Source organism: Pseudophryne corroboree, chromosome 7, assembly GCF_028390025.1.
Source record: "Pseudophryne corroboree isolate aPseCor3 chromosome 7, aPseCor3.hap2, whole genome shotgun sequence".
Lineage (NCBI taxonomy): Eukaryota > Metazoa > Chordata > Amphibia > Anura > Myobatrachidae > Pseudophryne > Pseudophryne corroboree.
Window position 1 is genome coordinate 478,024,029 of NC_086450.1, and position 18,077 is coordinate 478,042,105.

An 18,077-nucleotide genomic window follows, 5' to 3' on the forward strand; every position below is an offset into this window, starting at 1 on the left:
ATATTGAGGTCAGTTTACCCACGGTTCGTTATCATGCTTTGAGGACTTTGCTTAGAATCAACACACCTACCAAATCCACATGGGGTCATTCCAACCCGATCGCACACAGCACTTCTTTGCAGACGTGTGATTGGGTCGGAACTGCGCATGCGCGGCGGATGCATTGCGCAGGCACGTCATTGCGTGGCACCGGGCGTCGCCGGGCAGTGATGCCGGGTACGAAGAAAGTGGTCACTGTGGTGACCACAAGAAGATTGGCAGGAGGAAGGCGTTCTGGGGAGTCAACTGACAGTTTTCCGGGAGTGGTTTGGCGAACGCAGGCATGTCTTGGCGTTTTGAAGGCATATGTCTGACGTCAATTCCGGGACCTGCATCGCAGAAATCATCACACCAGGTAAGTATGTCTAGGGCTAGTCTTGTTTTACACAAAACTTTTTTAGCATAGCAGGGCTGCACAAGCGATCGCAGCCCTGCTATGCTAAAATACACTCCCCCATAGGCGGCGTCTAGTTGATCGCGCGAGCAGCAAAAAGTTGCTATGTGCGATCAACTCGGAATGGCCCCCATGGTACGTATAGTCATTTTCAATATCTGTTGTTTCAATTTTTTACTTTAGAGTTTCAAAATATGTCACTATATTTAAAATTATGAAGCCAGGAAATCACATTCTATTAAATGACTGTGCACTTCAATGAAGACATACCGTACAAATTAGTGCTTTTTAAATTACTGTCAGTGACTTTGTGACTTTCATCCACTGTTGGCCACAACACACAGGAAGAAGGAGCAATTCATGTGGAGACAGAGCATGTGCTACTTTGTGAGTAAGAGACTGTACAAAAGTCTCAATACAACATCAATTATCAGGGGGGGGCAATGGAAACCTAATTAGTTGTCTGTCTGGGGACAGAGCACTGGGCCTGATGTACTTAGCTTAAAAAGTGATAAAATTAAGAGTGATAAAGTACCAGCCAATCAGATCCTTACTGCCATGTCACAGGCTGTTTGAAATATGACAGTTAGGAGCTGATTGGTTGGTGGTTTATCACTCTCTACTTTATCACTTTTTAAGGCTGTGTGCTGAGGCAATCAATACATGAAAGCAGTGTCGCTTTAAGAGACCAGGAGGCCCATGTGATTGCTGACATCGCTGGGCTGAAAATCACTCAGCGCATACACACTGAGTGATTTTCCCCCTGCCCAGCAATGTCAGCGGGAGTGAATGGCTTTCCATAGCAGGACGCTATGGAAAGCCGTCCAGCCTGAAATCCATCTGCTGGTAAAACCAGCAGATGAACATCAGCCTTCGGCGATAAAGCAGGAGCATAAATCAGCGCTCATCGCTCATCGCCGAGACATACCCACTGGCCGGTTTTGAGCCAAAAGCAGCACAAAACACCAAAAGTGATCTGCTCTCAGCTCAAAATCACTGGAGGATGGAGCACCGATACACATACAGTACTGAACACCCTTGTCATTTGTTTTTATTTAACCCCTTTGACAATACTGTATTCTTGATGATTTGGCATAAATATACTGTAGATAGATAGACAGGGCCAGGCCAGACGGAAGTTATGGTGCCAGAAGTAGGTGGACACTGCTGGCCAGTGTCCACCTACTTATCGTTCAGTTGGGGGGAAAGTTCCAAATACACCTGAACGATTAGTAGGTAAAATCAAACAGGTTTGATTTTCCCAACTAGTTGTACATACCGTTTCTGTCCATTTTTTAGCGTGTGGGAGCAAATGGCTGATAATCGTTTGCTCCCACACACTGCCAGATTATCGTTCCAACCAGCCAAAAAGTTGACTGGTTGGAACGATATCGTTCTGATGTATGGCTAGCATTACTTTGTGACAGAAGCTAGATTTTTTTTAAAAAATTGAAGCACCCTCCCATAGCCATGTTTTTGAAGTACCCAAGCACATGGTCCTGTTCAGGGAGGGAGGGAGTAGGGGGGAGTTTGTAACTGTAACCGATAGTCAGAGCGAGGGGGTTAGAGTCATATGGAAACATATAAAGTAAGAGGGAAGGACACACTGAGAGACAGAGTCAGGGGGAGAGCGATAGAGCAGGAGGAGAGATAGACAAAGTCAGGGTACAGAAACACAGAGAGAAGGTTAAGGGGAGAGAGATAGAGTCAAGAAGAGAGAGATAGAGTTAGAGGAAGAGAGACAAAGTCAGATGGAGAGAGAGAGTGAGACAGAGTCATGTGAGTGAGATAGAGTCAGGGGGACAGAGATAAAGTCTAAGAGAAAGACAAAATCAGAGGGTGGGAGACACTGAGAGGCAGAGTCAGGGAAGGGAGAATCAGAAGGAGAGAGATACAGTAGAATCAGAGGGAGAGAGCTAGTCAGAGGGAGAGGAATAGAGTCATATGGAGAGAGACAGTCAGAGGGAGAGACACAGAGAGACAATTAAATGGGAGAGATAGAGTCAAGGGGAGAGAGATAGAGTTAATGAGAGAAAGATAGAGTTATAGGGAGAGAGATAAAGTCAGAAGGAGAGAGACAGTAATACAGAGTCATGTGAGTGAGATAGAGTCAGGGGGACAGAGAAAAAGTCTTGGAGAAAGACAAAATCAGAGGGTAGGAGGAGGCTCGGCTCTAGAACTTGTGGCTCCCCGGGTAAAAGTTTCCTTTGGCGCCCCTCAAACAGGTAAAAAAGGGTTCGTGCATGCCGTAGGTGTGCACCAAAAAGAGGTTCATGGCTTCATAGTTAAGGGGCATTGTCACAGTTTTGCCCCCTGTAGTTTTGCCCTCAGTAGATTTTCCCCCTGTAGCTGTGCCCTTTGTAGTTGTGCCCATGTATTTTTGTCCCTTTTGCTGCGCCCTCAGTAGTTGTAGTAGTAGTAGCTGTAGTTTTTGCCCCCTGTTGCTCTGCTCAAGGTAGTTGTGCCCCTGTAGTTTTGCCACCTGCTGATGTGCCCCACAATAGTTGTGCCCCTTTAGTTTTGCCTCCTGTTGATGTGCCCTCAGTAGATGTCCCCCTGTACTTTTGTCCCTGTAGCTGTGCGCTCAGTAGTTGTGCCCCTGTATTTTTGTCCCTTTTGCTGTGCCCTCAGTAGTTGTGCTCCTGTAGTTTTTGCCCCCGGTTGCTCTGCCTTCGGAAGTTGTGCCCCTGTATTTTTGCCACCTGTTGATGTGCCCCCGCAGTATTTGTGCCCCTTTAGTTTTGCCTACTGTTGACTTGCCCTCAGTAGATGTCCCCCTATACTTTTCTCCCTGTTGCTGTGCCCTCAGTAGTTGTGCCCCTGTAGTTTTGCCCCCTATTGCTGTGTCCTCAGTGGTTCCGCCCCTGTAGTTTTTGTCCCCTGTTGCTATGTCCTCAGTAGTTGTGCCCCTGTATTTCCCCCCCTGTTGCTGTGTCCTCAGTGGTTCTGCCCCTGTAGTTTTTGCCCCCTGTTGCTATGCCCTCAGTAGTTGTGCCCCTGTAGTTTTGCCCCCTGTTGCTGTGTCCTCAGTAGTTGTGCCCCTGTAGTTTTGCCCCCTGTTGCTGTGTCCTCAGTGGTTCTGCCCCTCTAGTTTTTTTCCCCTGTTGCTGTGCCCTCAGTAGATGTGCCCCTCTAGTTTTACCCCCTGTTGCTGTGCCCTCAGTAGTTGTGCCCCTGTTACTGTGCCCTCAGTAGTTTTCCCCCTGTTGCTGTGTCCTCAGTAGTCGTGTCCCTTGTAGTTTTGACCCTGTTGCTGTGTCCTCAGTAGTTGTGCCCCTGTAGTTTTTCCCCCTGTTGCTGTGTCCTCAGTGGTTCTGCCCCTGTAGTTTTGCCCCCTGTTGCTGTGCCCTCAGTAGTTGTGCCCCTGTAGTTTTTCCCCCTGTTGCTGTGTCCTCAGTGGTTCTGCCCCTGTAGTTTTGCCCCCTGTTGCTGTGCCCTCTGTAGATGTGCCCCTGTAGTTTTGCCCCCTGTTGCTGTGCCCTCAGTAGTTGTGCCCCTCTAGTTTTGCCCCCTGTTGCTTTGTCCTCAGTAGTTGTGCCCCTTTAGTTTTTGCCACCTGTTGCTGTGCTCTCAGTAGTTGTGCCCCTGTTGCTGTGCCCTCAGTAGTTTTGCCCCCTGCTGCTGTGTCCTCAGTAATTGTGCCCCTGTAGTTTTGCCACCTGTTGATGTGCCCACAGTAGTTGTGCCCTTTTAGTTTTGCCTCGTGTTGATGTGCCCTCAGTAGATGTCCCCCTGTACTTTTGTCCCTGTTGCTGTACCCTCTGTAGATGTGCCCCTGTAGTTTTTGCCACCTGTTGCTGTGTCCTAAGTAGTAGTGCCCCTGTAGTTTTGCCCTCAGTAGATTTTCCCCCTGTAGCTGTGCCCTTTGTAGTTGTGCCCCTGTATTTTTGTCCCTTTTGCTGTGGCCTCAGTAGTTGTGCTCCTGTAGTTTTTATCCCCTGTTGCTCTGCTCAAGGTAGTTGTGCCCCTGTAGTTTTGCCTCCTGTTGATGTGCCCTCAGTAGATGTCCCCCTGTACTTTTGTCCCTTATGCTGTGCACTCAGTAGATGTGCTCCTGTAGTTTTTGACCCCTGTTGCTTTGCCTTCGGTAGTTGTGTCCCTGTAGTTTTGCCACCTGTTGATGTGCCCCACAGTATTTGTGCCCTTTAGTTTTGCCTCCTGTTGACTTGCCCTCAGTAGATGTCCCCCTGTACTTTTGTCCCTGTTGCTGTGCCCTCAGTAGTTGTGCCCCTGTAGTTTTGCCCCCTGTTGCTGTGTCCTCAGTGGTTCTGCCCCTGTAGTTTTTGCCCCCTGTTGCTGTGTCCTCAGTAGTTGTGCCCCTGTATTTCCCCCCCTGTTGCTGTGTCCTCAGTGGTTCTGCCCCTGTAGTTTTTGCTCCCTGTTGCTATGCCCTCAGTAGTTGTGCCCCTGTAGTTTTGCCCCCTGTTGCTGTGTCCTCAGTAGTTGTGCCCCTGTAGTTTTTACCCCTGTTGCTGTGTCCTCAGTGGTTCTGCCCCTGTAGTTTTTGCCCCCTGTTGCTGTGCCCTCAGTAGATGTGCCCCTCTAGTTTTACCCCCTATTGCTGTGCCCTCAGTAGTTGTGCCCCTGTTACTGTGCCCTCAGTAGTTTTTCCCCCTGTTGCTTTGTCCTCAGTAGTCATGTCCCTGTAGTTTTGTCCCCTTTTGCTATGCCCTCAGTAGTTGTGCCCCTGTAGTTTTGCCCCCTGTTTCTTTGTCCTCAATAGTTGTGCCCCTGTAGTTTTGCTCCCTGTTGCTGTGTCCTCAGTAGTTGTGCCACTGTAGTTTTTGCCCCCTGTTGCTGTGCCCTCTGTAGATGTGCCCCTCTAGTTTTGCCCCCTGTTGCTGTGCCCTCAGTAGTTGTGCCCCTGTTGCTGTGCCCTCAGTAGTTTTGCCCCCTGTTGCTGTGTCCTCAGTAGTTGTGCCCCTGTAGTTTTGCCCCCTTTTGCTGTGCCCCCTGTAGCTGTGCCCTCAGTAGTTGCGCGCCTGTATTTTTGCCCCTTGTTGCTGTGCCCTCAGTAATTGTGCTCCTGTAGTTTTTGCACCTGTTGCTTTGCCTTCGGTACTGTACTGTACACCCTTGTCATTTGTTTTTATTTAACCCCTTTGACAATACTGTATTCTTGATGATTTGGCATAAATATACTGTAGATAGATTGACAGGGCCAGGCCAGACGGAAGTTATGGTGCCAGAAGTAGGTGGACACTGCTGGCCAGTGTCCACCTTTATCGTTCAGTTGGGGGGAAAGTTCCAAATACACCTGAACGATTAGTAGGTAAAATCAAACAGGTTTGATTTTCCCAACTAGTTGTACATACCGTTTCTGTCCATTTTTTAGCTTGTGGGAGCAAATGGCTGATAATCGTTTGCTCCCACACACTGCCAGATTATCGTTCCAACCAGCCAAAAAGTTGACTGGTTGGAACGATATCGTTCTGATGTATGGCTAGCATTACTTTGTGACAGAAGCTAGATTTAAAAAAAAAAATTTGAAGCACCCACCCATAGCCATGTTTTTGAAGTACCCAAGCACATGGTCCTGTACAGGGAGGGAGGGAGTAGCGGGGAGTTTGTAACTGTAACCAATAGTCAGAGCGAGGGGGTTAGAGTCATATGGAAACATATAAAGTAAGAGGGAAGGACACACTGAGAGACAGAGTCAGGGGGAGAGCGATAGAGCCAGGAGGAGAGATAGACAAAGTCAGGGTACAGAAACACAGAGAGATAGTTAAGGGGAGAGAGATAGAGTCAAGAAGAGAGAGATAGAGTTAGAGGAAGAGAGACAAAGTCAGATGGAGAGAGAGAGTGAGACAGAGTCATGTGAGTGAGATAGAGTCAGGGGGACAGAGATAAAGTCTAAGAGAAAGAAAAAAATCAGAGGGTGGGAGACACTGAGAGGCAGAGTCAGGGAAGGGAGAATCAGAAGGAGAGAGATACAGTAGAATCAGAGGGAGAGAGCTAGTCAGAGGGAGAGGAATAGAGTCATATGGAGAGAGACAGTCAGAGGGAGAGACACAGAGATACAATTAAAGGGGAGAGATAGAGTCAAGAGGAGAAAGATAGAGTTAATGAGAGAACGAGAGTTATAGGGAGAGAGATAAAGTCAGAAGGAGAGAGACAGTAATACAGAGTCATGTGAGTGAGAGAGAGTCAGGGGGACAGAGATAAAGTCTAGAAGAAAGACAAAATCAGAGGGTGGGAGCAGGCTCGGCTCTAGAACTTGTGGCACCCAGGGTAAAAGTTTCCTTTGGCACCCCTCAAACAGGTAAAAAAGGGTTCGTGCATGCCGTAGGTGTGCACCAAAAAGAGGGGCATGGCTTCATAGTTAAGGGGCATTGTCACAGTTATGCCCCCTGTAGTTTTGACCTCAGTAGATTTTCCCCCTGTAGCTGTGCCCTTTGTAGTTGTGCCCCTGTATTTTTGTCCCTTTTGCTGTGCCCTCAGTAGTTGTAGTAGTAGTAGTAGTAGCTGTAGTTTTTGCCCCCTGTTGCTCTGCTCAAGGTAGTTGTGCCCCTGTAGTTTTGCCCCTTGTTGCTTTGCCCCCTGTAGCTGTGCCCTCAGTAGTTGCGCCCCTGTATTTTTGTCCTCTATTGCTGTGCCCTCAGTATTTGTGCTCCTGTAGTTTTTGCCCCCTGTTGCTCTGCCTTTGGTAGTTGTGCCCCTGTAGTTTTGTCTTTTGTTGCTGTGCCCTCAGTAATTGTGCTCCTGTAATTTTTGCCACCTGTTGCTCTGCCTTTGATAGTTGTGCCCCTTTAGTTGCCCCTTTAGTTTTTAACTTGCCCTCAGTAGATGTCCCCCTGTACTTGTAGTGTTGCAGAGGGGACAAGCCACCCTTTCCCCACAGGTACCCCCTTAGTGTTATAGAGGGGACAAGCCACCCTTTCCCCACAGGTACCCCCTTAGTGTTATAGAGGAGACAAGCCACCCTTTCCCCGCAGGTACCCCCTTAGTGTTATAGAGGGGACAAGCCAACCTTTCCCCGCAGGCTCACATTTTCCATCAGGCTGCCCCATTTATCCTCTGCTGCACACTATGAGAGCACCCCAAAAGTGTTATATAGGGGCAGGCTCCCCCTATCCCTCAGACCGCCCCGTTGTCTCTCCACTGCATGCTCTGTGGGTGCCCCTGAAGCGTTATATAGGGGGCAGGCACCCCTCCTCCCTCACACCGGCCCGTTGTCCCTCTACTATGCTCTCTACGGGTGCCCCTGAAGCGTTATATAGGGGGTAGGCTCCCCTCCTGTTTTTCCCTGCCTCCGTAAATAGTTATTTAGGGGGTAGACTCAATTTGTATGAACAGGTTCTTATGTAAAAGTTAATTGCTTGCATAGACTGCTTAGCTTCATCTGGTGTACTACAAGTACTACCAGGGGCGGATCCTGAATAAAATGACAGGGGGGGCACAATAGGGGAAAGTGCATGGGTTTTTTTTTGCATGAGCTTCTGATGAAATGGGCTCATAACTAGGGGCACGGCCCTCACAGAAAATTCTATACCAACTAGCCATGCCCATGGTTTTAATCACACTGGGGTCCCTGGCAGAAAAAAAACCCCAAACACATTGGTGACCATGGAAAAAAATAAAAACATACACATTGGCCTACAAGAAAAAAAACACCACACATTGTACCCAACAGTTAAAAACCCAAACACATTGTACCCCACAGGAAAAAATGAAACATTAATCGGGTGAGACAGCCTGCTGGGGGCAGATGTGATGGGTAACAGGATGATAGAGTCTGCAGTGACAGGTGTGGTGGGTGACAGAGTGAGAGAGTCTGCTGGGACAGATGCGGTGGGTGACAGGGTGAGAGAGTCTGCAGGGACAGGTGCGGTGGGTGACATGGTGGAAGAGTCTGCAGGGACAGATGCGGTGAGTGACAGGATGAGAGTCTACATGGCCAGGTGTAGTGGGTGACAGGGTTAGAGAGTCTGCAGGGACAGATGTGGTGGGTGACAGGGTGAGCGTAAGCAGGGCTGATGTGGGGGGGTGACAGGGTGAGAGAGTCTGCAGGGACAGGTGTGATGGGAGACAGGGTGAGTGCATGTGGGGCACGTGGTGGGTGACAGGGTGAGCGTATGCAGGGCAGATGTGGTGGGTGACAGGGTGAGAGAGTCTGCAATGACAGGTGCGGTGGGAGACAAGGTGAGTGTATTTGGGGCACATGTGGTGGGTGACAGGGTAAGCGTATGCGGGGCAGATGTGGTTGGTGACAGTTTAAGTGTATGTGAAGCAGATGTAAAGGGGGACAGGGTGAGAGTGTCTGCAGGGACAGGTGCGGTGAGTGACAGGATGAGAGTCTACACAGCAAGGTGCAGTGGATGACAGGGTGAGAGAGTCTGCAGGGACAGATGTGGTGGGTGACAGGGCGTGCATCTGTGGGGCAGATGTGGTGGGTGACAGGGCTTGCCTCTGTGGGGCAGATGTGGCGGGTGACAGGGTGAGAGAGTCTGCAGGGACAGGTGCGGTGGGTGACATGGTGGAAGAGTCTGCAGGGACAGATGCGGTGAGTGACAGGATGAGAGTCTACATGGCCAGGTGTAGTGGGTGACAGGGTTAGAGAGTCTGCAGGGACAGATGTGGTGGGTGACAGGGCTTGCCTCTGTGGGGCAGATGTGGCGGGTGACAGGGTGAGAGAGTCTGCAGGGACAGGTGCGGTGGGTGACATGGTGGAAGAGTCTGCAGGGACAGATGCGGTGAGTGACAGGATGAGAGTCTACATGGCCAGGTGTAGTGGGTGACAGGGTTAGAGAGTCTGCAGGGACAGATGTGGTGGGTGACATGGTGAGCGTATGCAGGGCTGATGTGGGGGGTGACAGGGTGAGAGAGTCTGCAGGGACAGGTGTGGTGGGAGACAGGGTGAGTGCATGTGGGGCACGTGGTGGGTGACAGGGTGAGCGTATGCAGGGCAGATGTGGTGGGTGACAGGGTGAGAGAGTCTGCAATGACAGGTGCGGTGGGAGACAGGGTGAGTGTATGTGGGGCACATGTGGTGGATGACAGGGTAAGCGTATGCGGGGCAGATGTGGTTGGTGACAGTTTAAGTGTATGTGAAGCAGATTTAAAGGGGGACAGGGTGAGAGTGTCTGCAGGGACAGGTGCGGTGAGTGAGAGGATGAGAGTCTACACAGCAAGGTGCAGTGGATGACAGGGTGAGAGAGTCTGCAGGGACAGATGTGGTGGATGACAGGGCGTGCATCTGTGGGGCAGATGTGGTGGGTGACAGGGCTTGCCTCTGTGGGGCAGATGTGGCGGGTGACAGGCGAGCAGCTGTAGGGCAGATGTGGTGGATGACAGGGCGAGCGGCTGTGGGGAAGATGTGGTGGGTGACAGGGCGAGCAGCTGTGGGGCAGATGTGGTGGATGACAGGGCGTGCATCTGTGGGGCAGATGTGGTGGGTGACAGGGTAAGTGTATGCAGGGAAGATGTGGACGGTGACAAGGGGAGCATATGCAGGGCAGATGTGGTGGGTAACAGTGGAACAGCAATACCCCTCCCTTTTCCATAGTCACCTGACAGCAACCCCCCCCCACACGCACACACTTCATTAGTCATCACACAGCACTCCCCCCCCCCCCCAGCACACCTCTTCAATAAAGACATCACACCCTTCCCCACTCCCCCCAGCATGAGATATACCTTCTCTCTTAGCTTGTGTATTCCCTGGCATTCGGCAGCCTTTCCTGTCATGATTCAGCATGTGCAGGAGAGAAACTCAGGGGGGCGGAGCTAGGGCTGAGTGACCGTGGATTCAGGGAGCTTTCTTTCTGCCTGCCGCCTCCCGCAGCTGAGCCAGACATGTACGTGGTCATGCTGCTGCGTGGGCGGCTCGGGGTCAGCAAAATCGAAATGGCCCGCGGGGAGCAGAACCTGCTCCCGGCCTGCCCGCAGCCCGACACTTCAAAGCTGGAGGCGAAGGCGGAGCTTGGCTGACCTGACTCTACTGCATGGGCGAATGAACGCCACGAGCAGCAGCTTGGTGGCGACCGTGCAGCTATTATTATAAAAAAAGGAGAAAAATAAAAAGATCCTAAACGACAGGGGGGGCACGTGCCTTGGTGCCCTCCCCCTGAATCCGCCACTGAGTACTACAATGGCCTGCATAGACTGTTTGCCCTAACTTCAGCTGGTGCACTTCAGATGTTACAGTAGCCTATAGGCATTGAACAGTGGTTGCACTAGAAGGTGAGCAATTGCGTGGATTCTCTTGTACAACTGACTGCCTACCCTGTTACATTCTAAGTGTGTAATACAGTGTCATACTGTGTCATACACATGGAGCCACGCTAGTCATGGCTCCGTCTGTGCCTAGGCGTGCCTAGGACTTGGCATCTCCGTCTCCGACTGGTCACGCACGCCCTTGACGGAGACGCGCCCCATTCACTTGAATGGAGAGCATCTCCGTCCCCGCGCCGGGACAGAGACGCTCTGAATGGGAGTGTCTCTGTGCACTCCTGGCGTGACTAGGCAGACGGATCACCTAGTCACGCCGGGAGTGCGCTTTTGCGAGGAGTCACCTCAGATGAGCGCGGCTCTATCTGTATTTGTTACACAATTGCATTGTAAGTATTTGATACTGTTCCAAAGTGTAAGAATCTGCCTTCCTGGAGTTGGAGCCTAAAGAAAGAACGGCTTGTATCAATGTATTTCCTTTACCCGCAACAATAGGTGATTGGGGGGTGGACTGGTGGTCCGTGAGTGAGGACGTGTCTCCATGAGCTTCTTCTCCACTTGGGATATTGCAGATACATCTGTGTTCCATTTTTGGGTTCTCTCTAAAAGCTATTGTGAGGGGCTCAGCAATCCAGGAGGCAGATTTAATCAAGCATATCATCAATGCCGCAATGAGGTGGAGGCAGCAATATCAGAGGCAGCCCATAAGGTTGACCCTTCTAACAAAAAGTTGTTTAAAGAATTTGCCGAGCGACAGGGAGAATGTTAGTGTTTTTACCCCACAGGAAGTTCATCGTAACATAGCTAATCTCAACCAGAACTTTTTGTTCTTGGATTTTGGTAATCTCACTAGCCATTTGCTGGCACATAAGATGAGGGGAAGGTTGACGAAGGAGCGGGTGCAAAATGTTTATAATTCTAAGGGTGCCAAAGTTTCTGATCCAATAGAGATTGCAAATATGTTTGTGGTCTACTCTTCTCATTTATACAATCTTAGGGCTGATTTTAATAACCCCTCCACCCCTTCCCCCCAGCCTTCTACTGTGTGAATTAACACTTTTCTACAAGAAGTATACTCCCCCTCCTTGGACCCTGCGACTGGCTTGTTCCTGGAATCCCCTTGGGTTTTACACTATCTCCCATGCTTTTTGCACTGGGTGAAATATCAGACATCATGGCCTGGTCTACCACTGCTATGCAGATGATACACAGCTGTACATGTCCTTTGCTCCAGGCACTGAGAACCCAATAACAACCCTAAATTGCTGCCTAGCCGAGTTTCAGGAGTGGATGAGTGCCAGTTGGCTGAGACTGAACCCTGATAAAACAGAAGTCCTGATGATAGGTCTCAGGACAAGACTGCAGTATAGCCAACTGACAGGACTTACGCTTGGAAGTTCTGAACTACAAAACACTGATCACGTGCAGAATCTTGGTTTTGTCCTGGATAGTGACCTGACACTTAAACATCAGGTGTCAGCCGCAATCAAATCCTCATTCTTTCATCTGAACTTAGCCAGTATCAAGCACTTAATTCCCTCAGAAGACCTGCCTAAAGTCATACACCTAGACTACTGCAATGACCTCTACCTTGGTCTCCCAGAAAAAGAATTGCACCACTTGCAGATGGTACAAACTGCAGCTGCCAGACTACTAACCAACCAACCCCGTTCCAGCCACTTAACACCCATTCTCTACTCCAGGGACGTGCAGTGAGGTAAATGGCTCAGGAGGCACTGGCTAACACTAGAACCAGATTTACACACAATATATTAGCCAAAGGGTACATCTGGGCATTACATACAGGTGCAGCAGTATAAACTTCTGGAAATTTGGTGAGATTTGATCAGAGATGTGCAGAAAAGATAGGCAAGTGAGGCATTGTTTCACCTGCCATATACTTTTTACTCTACTGCATCGCCTGCCATATACTTTTTACTCTACTGCATCGCCTGCCATATACGTTTTGGCTATAAAAATGATTAGAATAATACAACGAAGATATTGCTAACATATTCTTTGCATTTTTCATATACTTTATACAGTGAAAACTCTGGAACAAACATTAGTATGACAGGAAAGGCTCTGCCTCATCTGCCTCACCCCAACGAACGTCACTGCTCTACTCCCTTCACTGGCTGCCTGTACAATGGAGAATCGTTTTCAGGATTGGCTTACTCACTTTCAAAGTCCTACATGACCAGAGTCCAAGGTACTTGAAGCAGCTTCTGATTTTTTACTGTCCCACTTGATTGCTACGATCTGTAGATGAAGGACTATTAACAGTACCTAGAATCTCCCGGAATTCATCTGGGGTCGAGCTTTCAACTTTGTGGGTCTGACTCTATGGAATTCTCTTCCCCGCACAGTGCGAGACTTATCTATTTACTCAGCATTTACTGTTAAACTTGTTTTGTATTTTGAGCTGTAAAGACAATTGCAAAGCACTTTGAGTCCTATTAGGAGAAAAGTGCTATGTAAATATCATCATCATTATTATTATTATTATTATTGGTCGCTTGAAGAGATAGAAGCTTATATAGACTCTTTGCAGCTAGAAAAAAAGCCCTAGAGCCAGATGCTTAGCCTTCCACTTTCTATATAACTTCTAAGTATGATCTAGCATGGGTTTTGGTTTCCATGTTCAATGATGCATTGGAGGAAGGCTGGTTCCCGAAGGAGATGTTGGAGGCATAGATTGTTGCTATCCATAACCTGGGCAAGGCTTCTACTTAGGTGCAAAACTATGCAAAACTATACTACCCAATGATCTTATTGAATTTGGATATTGAGCTAAATGTTAAGCTGTTACAGAAGCTGATAAACCCGGACCAGGTAGGGTTCATCTTGATCAGGCAGGCCGCAGATAGCACTCAATTGGTTTTTACATTATTGATAAAGATGTGCACCGCCCCCAGGTATTGTTTTTGGTTCTATTATGTTGTCTGCTTTTGGTTTTTCCAAAACTGCCCTCAAGTGTTTGGATTTTTTCCCCCTAAAAATTGATAAAAACAGCTAAAATAACATCATTTTGTTTTTTGTGTTCCTACAGTATTAGTAACCTCAATAACATTATTTTCCAGTCAGTTTTGACCAACTCACAGCTCAAATTATTGTTTTCATCCAGTTTAGGCCAAAAGGTTGCACTGACCTAGTTGGCTGACTATGCTAAGTGAGAAAAGTTACCAGATGTCACTCTACGCTAATACCGAATACCAGGCATCAAACTGGGTGGAGTCACATGAAACCAATACGTGTATTTAATTTTTTATTTTATATATTTTTTATGCATAAAATTTTAAAAACAGCAACACAAAAACACAAACATAAAAGACCATATATGCATCAACAGTGTTATATAAGCATATAATTTATAAAACAAATGATCTCAATATTAAAAATTGCATAGACTAATAAAACTGAGGTGGATCAGTTTAACTGTTCTCTGTGCACAATGAGAACAAAAATGTAAAAAACTATTGAAAAATTACTGTAGCCACGTATAGTTAAACTAGAGATGAGCGGGTTCGGATTTAATGCAAGAATTAACGCGAGTTCGATTTTATCTGGATTTTTCTTATTCGCTATCCAAAACACATGACATCCGTGAGCCAATAAGATGCCATTTTGAGATCTGAGTAAAAACAAACCTGCTCATCTCTAGATCAAACACAAAATGTGTGCAGTACAGTTGTTAATTTATGTAGTGCTGTTCCTTGAGTCCAGACCCTCGACTTATATCAAATGTGTCCTAGGTAGGATCTCACTGCAGGCAAGTGTGATACAGTGTCTCAATCCCGGCCGTATACAGCAATACAGTGTTATATATCTGTGCACTATGGAATCATCAGCGCCTGTAATAGAGCTCACTGTGAGATGGGTTTGCAGATGGGGTCCCCTGGCTGGAGACCTTATGCCAAATAGGAAGGAGCCAACTAGGAGGCAACAGGATGTCTCTGTTCTCCAAGATGAGGTGCTGCTGCTACTTCCAAACAAGCCGGTGCGCTGTTTGTGGAGTCTGACTACAAGCATGTTAACAAAGCCGGGTGTTCACAGCAGGTCTCCGGTATGTCCTGCCATTCTAAGTGGAAAAGGGTTGGGTTAGGGATGCCGCACAGGACAGTAGGATGGTGTATAAATAAGAATTTTAGAACTATGTAGTCTCTGAGGTAACTGACTTGTATTTGAGACAAATATTCTTGTAATGTATCACTATATACCCTTTGCTTTCTGCTCATTGGGTAACATGCCAAGTGATTGTCAGTGGTGACTGAAGGGTTAAGGGCAAAGTTTGATGTATGAAACAGACGTACGTTTCACTTGTGTTAGTTCATGGGTGGCATGCACCCATGAACATACACAAGTGAAACGTACATTGGGAGGAGTGACCCGGGTCACGTGAGGCGCGCACAAATGTTCTGCATAGCTGATAGCACATGGAGCACTGGACCATTTCCCAGCATGCCCGGCATCTTATCTAGACAACTGCTTACTTTATGGTAACACTGGCAATTCGGCATCAAGAACCCGTTGTTGATTATAACATACATGAATCTCTACCCGCATTTGTTCAATCTGTTATCAGCAAGTTAATGCAGTGAGGCAGACTCAGGAATTTTCTATATACTAGGGCTCCACTAATTATGGTATACCACGACAATATATAAATATCTATCAACAGCATGTATACCGTGTACCAGGATAGAGAGCAGGTTATGATTTAAAATACCATAAAGTGTCTTATTATATATTGCTAGCCATCCGATACAACAAACACTGGTATTTCAGCTGTTTATCATCTGATACATACTATCAGCCCTTTGATACATTTATTAATGGTAACAATTGTTACAGATATCTGTTACTCTGCTACAGGTCTGATTAGAGGCTAAAGATTAGAACATTGAACATACCTCCATTTTTTATTCTTTGACTTGTGCACAAATCTTAAGTACGCGCATATATATGCAGTAAGCCATGATGAGCACATCGCACAGTGTCAGGGCGTGGTAGGTAATTTCCTGCACTGCAATACTTTGCACCAGGGAGGACATCCTCACCACCACAGTGTTAGGCGCCGGGGTCCGCTCGTCGGTGCGGCCCGGCGCCTAGCAACCAGGGACGCCGTGCGCGTTCAGCCGCCGGCTCCCTGGCAACGCTAGACGCCGGGCGCACGGAGCCGCTCTGACCTTAGCAACGGGGACGCCACGTTCAGCCGCGTTCCCCGTTGCTGGGTCTGTCCTGATTACTTTATTATGTGCTGGCCGTGCAGCATGCAAGCTGCACGGCATTTCCTCAGATTACCCTGTCTGGATCTTGATTGGAGGGTTCCTAAATAAAGGCACCCTCAGGACTTCTTACAGACGCCGGTGATAGCTTCCTGTTTGCCTGTGTCTGCTACAGAGAGTTTCCAGTCCTGCTCAATCCGGTTGTTCCTGTCCTCAGAGATCCTGTACTCGGAAGTTTGTCATCTATTCCTGGAGTCTGACCGAGCACCTTTAACATCTTGTGGTGTTCGTGAGTCGCGGCGCAGCCGTGTGTTGCGGCTTGTCCGCTTACTGTTTATTATTTAGTTTATTTGTGTTCTGGAGCTTTTGCGGAGGATTCCGCTCCCACAGATCCACTCTGGTATCCAGCGGTGCTGGATAGGAGTAACGGATCAGGGGATCTTTGGTTGTCCTTTTCCCTGGCGGCTAGTCCGCACATACCTTTTGTTTAAGTTAGTTAGCTTGTAACCCCTGGCCTGGTTGCTTAGTCAGAGGGCCCCTTGTTATCACCCTGTCTCGGATTTCCCTTTGTCTCCCATTAAGACCTGCGGGGGCATCGGGGTTGGGCAGACATAATCCGCCCTTCGAACGCGGCTGCCATGGGCTCAAGCAACCATAGTCTCGCAGGGGATTTCTGATAACACGGGCGAGACAACGGAGTTAGGGCGCCAGGGGTTACTAGGCTCTCCTGCTCCCACAACCAGCATATTTTCCCAGTACTCAGACCTCTGCCATAAGATCTCCTCTGGTCTGGAGTACGGGAATCATAACATTATCACCGGCCAGACAAAAGAAAAGATTTAACTTAACAGGAGTTAATTTTTTCACTTATTCAGTTGGGAGAATTTGTCGGCCTTATGAATCCCGCCGGTGTTGGGCCAAATCCTGGCCAGCTTCTAGTTAGTCAGATTCAAGAACTTACTCAGATGGTTCAGGATCTGTCCCTCCGGGTGAGGTCACAGGAAGATCTGTTACGGACTTCCCCGAGGGTCATCCCTGAACCAAAAATGCATCTGCCTGACCGTTTTTCTGGGGATAGAAAACAGTTTTTTAATTTTAAAGAGTCTTGTAAACTTTATTTTCGTTTAAGACCAGTCTCCTCAGGTACGGAGGCTCAGCGGGTTGGAATTATTATTTCTCTGCTTCAGGGGGATCCTCAGACCTGGGCTTTTGGTTTAAAGACAGACGATCCGGCCTTATCGTCTGTAGACGCCTTTTTAAAATCTTTAGGGCTATTGTATGACGACCCTGATAGAGAGGCGTCCGCGGAGAGTCAGTTGCGTGCTCTTAGACAGGGTAGGAATCCCGCAGATAATTATTGTACGGAGTTTCGCCGTTGGTCGAACGACTGTGGTTGGAATGACCCAGCCCTGCGCAGTCAGTTTCGCCTCGGCTTATCTGAATCTTTAAAAGACAGTCTCCTTCAGTATCCCGCTCCTGAGACTCTCGATAAACTCATGGAGCTCTCTATTAAGATAGATCGTCGGCTCAGAGAGCGGAGGGCTGAAAAAGGGGCATCTGTCGGGTCTACTCCTTGTGTTCCTTCCATTCCTGTAGACATGGAGGAGCCTATGCAGATTGGTCTCTCCAAATTGTCTCCTGAAGAAAGAACCAGGAGGCAAAATTCTGGTCTTTGTTTATACTGTGGAGGTAAGGGACATTTTACCCGTAGTTGTCCGAACAAGTCGGGAAACTTTCTGACCAAGTGAGTTGTGAGGGGGTTCACTTTGGTCTGCAGCTCATCTCCTCAAATAATTCACTGTTAGTTCCTGCTAAAGTTTCCTTTGGCAGCCTCTGTTCCTCGGTCTCTGCTTTTGTGGACAGTGGAGCTGCAGGAAACTTTATGGATTTAACATGGGCCAAGGCCTTAGGAATTCCTCAGTTAACCTTGGGTAGGTGTGTCACCATGCATGGTTTAGATGGGAGTCCCTTGTCCAATGGGGTTATTTCTCTATGTACACCTCCTGTTTTACTCTCGGTGGGAGCTCTGCATTCTGAAAAGATTGAGTTTTTCCTTACTCATTGTCCAGCAGTTCCTGTGGTTCTGGGTCACCCTTGGCTGGCCTTTCATAATCCCATCGTTGATTGGCAGTCTGGGGAGATATTACAATGGGGTACCATCTGTAATAAAGAATGTATTACGCTTCCTATCCGAGTAGCTGCCGCCATTCCCGCACCTATTCCTGGGGAATACCAGGATTTTATTG